Below are 4,779 nucleotides of genomic sequence, written 5' to 3' on the forward strand. Positions count from 1 at the left end.
CAGTTCAAAAGCATCAATTCTTTGGCGCTTACCTTTCTTTATAGTCCAACTTTCACATCTATACGTGATGACTGGAAAAACCATAGCTTTGACTAGATGGATCTCTGTTGGCAAACAATATCTCTACTTTTTAATATGCTGTCTAGGTAGCCTGGTAGGCTGCAGTCCATGGGGTCGCTAGAATTGGACACAACTGAGCGATTTCACTTTCACTTTTCACTTTCAAGCATTGGAGAAGGAAATGGCAACCCACCCCAGTGTTCTTTCCTGGAGAATCCCAGGGACGGGGGAGCCTGGTGGGCTGCTGTCTATGGGGTCGCACAGAGTCGGACACGACTGAAGTGACTTAGCAGCAGCAGTAGCAGGTTGGTCATAACTTTTCTTCCAAGGAGCAACCATCTTTTAATTTCATGGCTGCAGTCACCATGTGCAGTAATTTTGGAGCTCTTCCCAAAATAAAGTATCTTACTGTATCCATTGTTTCCCCATCTATTTGCCATAAAGTGATGGGACCAGATGCCATGATCTTAGTTTTTTGAATATTGAGTTTTAAGCCAACTTTTTCATTCTCCTCTTTCACTTTCATCAAGAGGCTCTTTAGTTCTCCTTCCCTTTCTGCCGTAAGTGTGGTGTTATCTGCATATCTGAGGTTATTGATATTTCTCCCAGCAATCTTGATTCCAGCTTGTGCTTCCTCCAGCCCAGCGTTTCTCATGATTTACTCTGCATATAAGTTAAATAAGCAGGGTGACAATATACAGCCTTGACATACTCCTTTCCCAATATGGAACAAGTCTGTTATTATTCCATGTCCAGTTCTAACTGTTGCTTCCTGACCTGCATACAGATTTCTCATGAGGAAGGTCAGGTGGTCTGGTATTCCCATCTCTTTAAGAATTTTCCACAGTTTGTTGTGATCCACACAGTCAAAGGCTTTGGCATAGTCAGTAAAGCAGAAGTATATGCTTTTCTGGAACTCTCTCGCTTTTTCGACATTGACAATTTGATCTCTCGTTCCTCTGCCTTTTCTAAATCTAACTTGAACATCTGGAGAGGAGTAAAATTGGATAAAGGAATAAGATCTGTTAGGAGTATATGACAGGGTCCAGGTGAAAGCAGTGAGGGATATACCAATAGCTGGATAATGAGGACAGAGAGGGTGATAGATCTCACAGGTGAAATCCAGAGCATGTGGTGGTGCATTGAACGCAATGCGGCAGGGAGTGAGACAAACAATAGGAGGTGACCTTGAAGCTGGACTGCCTTATGTTGGTGACCAGATGTGTGATCTCAGTAGCCAGCCTGAGGAAAGAAGGAAGGGAAGCCAGTTGGATCACAGGGTGTGGAAGCAGGATGTAGATTACCTCACTCAAGGGAAGTACCTGTCACTAAGAGTAAGAAAGGAGTAACCAACCTTGGGCAGCATATGTGGAGGGGGGCTGGGAGAGGAGGGTTCAGGGCATCAGAGATTAAAGACTAGATGAGGGAAGAGAAAGCTAGAAAGAAGACTATTGTGTAAATTTAGAGGCATAAGGAAGCCAAGCCAAAAGGGCATCACAGAAGCTTAAATGTGAGAGAATTTAAATGAGCAGCCAATATCCATTTATTTACTTAACAAAACTTTGAGTTTGTAAACCAATGAAGCCAGGAATCAAGTTTCGCCAACATTTCAAGGCCAGCATTAGGCATCCTGAGAGGGACAATATTCATATCAGTTGACACTGTCTCCTGATTTACCAGGAATAGAGATCAAGCAAACATGTCAAGGATTTTTCAATTACTCTTTTTTCCTTCCTATTCCCTCAGTGAGCTTCTCTGGTGACTCAGAGGTCAAGAGATCTCTGGGTCTGGAAGATCCCCTGGGGAAGGAACTGGCAACCCACTCCAGTATTCTTGCCTGGGAAGTCCCACAGACAGAGGAACCTTGTGGGCGACAGGCCATGGGGTAGGAAAGGAGTCAGATATGACTTAGCCACTACACAATAACATTCTCTCAATATATACCACAACACCTGACATATGGTGAGTGATTAATACATCTCTGTAACATATTTTTTAGTGGCAGAATGAAATGGCCAAAACCATAGATCCAAAGTGTTAGCCCATGAGCAGTTAATGTTAGGTTCATTCTTTCATCCTGAGAAATCTTTTTTGGAAATTTCAGCTAGGGAATCACGCATTCCTGGTCTTAGGGTTCTGAAGTGATGTGAGACTTACTTGCCTAGAAAGTGCCGTGCTTCTGCATGTTTCATGTGACAGAGGGAATAAAGAGAATTGTCTAATTAGAATTTGAATAAGCAATAAGCCTCATATATTTATACAGAAGAAACTTCTCTAAGACTTCTTGGTAAGAATTGAACTCTGATTTCTGGAGCCCACTACAATAAATGAAGAGGACAATTCTTTCACACCAATCATATGAATGACATTTGAAATTCTACCATCTGGTACATTTTCAGAGAAATACAGCATTTATTAAAATGCCATAAGTCTTCTATCTGATGACAGTAATACATTTATTTGTCATATATTTCAGCTATTTAGCAACTCTCCATATTGAAATGTTTGTTTCAATCCATTTTGGTCCTCAAGATATTAAGAATTTCAAAGCATGTTTATAGGTTTGTTTTTGACCAATTAATGATGCTTTTTAGTTTCTTTTAAACTTATTTGTCCCCATATAGCTACCATTTGCATTTCTGGAAAAAAAAAAAAAAGAGTAGTAAATTCTATACTGTTGTGAGATATATGAGGTGGAAAATGTCTCATGTGCCTTGAATAAAATAGTGCTTAAAATTCAAGGTATAATCTATAACAAAACACTTTTTCCAGATTCAGCTTTATGGCAGGATGCATTTTCACTCATTTATATGTTCTCTGCATTTCCTGTTACAAGATCTTTTCACAATTCTAAAGAACCAAAATAGAACAATAATTACAAAATAAAACAAAAAGAAATTGAGCACAATAACTGAATAACTTAGTCTCAGCAACTAGATTTTTAGGAAACAAAAATGCACAGAAAAATACTGTCGAGTTAAACTAGGCTGAGATCTGAGTTTATGCCCTGTGTGTCTGTCATAGAGACAAACAAATTACCTTTGGGGGAACAGAGTGGTTAAATTTCTAAGATTTATTGTATAATCTCAGGAAGACTTTCAGTAACTTTGTAAAAAATGTATACATTTAATGGAAGGCATGCTATATTTCTTATAAGAATTTGTTCCAAGTCTTTGTGTATAATTAATGGCTTGTCTACATATTTTTTCAATAAAACTATCCACAGAGAATTTTAAGTAGGCATTTTCAATAGGAGAATGAATGCATCTTTGTGAAGATCCCATTTTTCTACCATAACATCCAAAGCATAATGAAGAGACTTTGATATACTGCAGATTTAGAAATGACTTGGAAAACAAAGCCCCAAGATACTGTCCTGTCAGCACAAAGTAAATAAATGCATCACAGTAAGTTGAGATTTAAATTCTCAAACTTATCAGCAATGAAATCAAAGTGTTTTCTTTACAAGTTTATTGACTCCAGATTTATATGGTTAATGAGAATTTACTTTCTAATCAATTAACTGATGTATATAAAACTTGAAATGGAGAATTTTGCCTTTTAATTAGATACACTGTAAGCAAAGGACCATTGAAGAGGCATTTGAGAATTACTTTATTCTTTTTAGCTATTCCTTACATGGAAAACATCTAAAATTTACTTTTAGAACAATAGAGCCGAAATTTTCAGATGTTCACTTAATTTAACTTATAATTTTGTACTTTGACAAAATTATCAAAATATGAAAAGAATAACTTGCTTTTCCAATATACCACCAGTTGCTCTCTTAGTCACATTATCTGATAGAAATTAGTCAATAGGAGTCCCGAAATTGGAAGTACAACAAGCACATATAATCCTTGAAATAAAATTAATATTTTACATGGTGAGCTTTAGGAAGAATGCTGCTGCTAAGTCGCTTCAGTTGTGTCCAACTCCGTGCAACCCCATAGATGGCAGCCCACCAGGCTCCCCCGTCCCTGGGATTCTCCAGGCAAGAACACTGGAGTGGGTTGCCATTTCCTTCTCCAATGCATGAAAGTGAAAAGTGAAAGTGAAATCACTCAGTCGTGTCTGACTCTTAGCGACCCCATGGACTGCAGCCTACCAGGCTCCTCCATCCATGGGATTCTTCAAGCAAGAGTACTGGAGTAGGGTGCCATTGCCTTCTCCGTCAGGAAGAATAGGAATATACTATTTGGAGAGGAAGGCCCCTTCTTTTTACAGTTGCTTAGTTTCTCTGCAGAAGTACAGTTGTTCACTGTACAGTTAAATATCTGGCTCCCAAAATATGAAAGGCAAACTGTTGAGATTAAATAGTAAATTATCATTTATAAATCATAATGATTAAACCCTTTAAATTACAAATACACTTAGAAAAGGGACTTTTACACAGAGATTCATTTGTAGAACAAACTTTTGTCAAAATCTGTTTCAGTTCAGTTCAGTTCAGTCACTCAGTCGTGTCCGACTCTTTGCGACCCCATGAATCACAGCACACCAGGCCTCCCTGTCCATCACCAACTCCCAGAGTTCACCCAGACTCACATCCATCGAGTCAGTGATGTCATCCAGCCCTCTCATCCTCTGCCATCCCCATTTCCTCCTTCCCTCAATCCCTCCCATCATCAGCGTCTTTTCCAATGAGTCAACTCTTTGCATGAGGTGGCCATAGTATTGGAGTTTACAACCATTTTTATTGTTTGAGGGTCACAGACT

This window comes from Bison bison, unplaced genomic scaffold (assembly GCF_000754665.1).
Source record: "Bison bison bison isolate TAMUID 2011002044 unplaced genomic scaffold, Bison_UMD1.0 scf7180017864200, whole genome shotgun sequence".
NCBI lineage: Eukaryota > Metazoa > Chordata > Mammalia > Artiodactyla > Bovidae > Bison > Bison bison.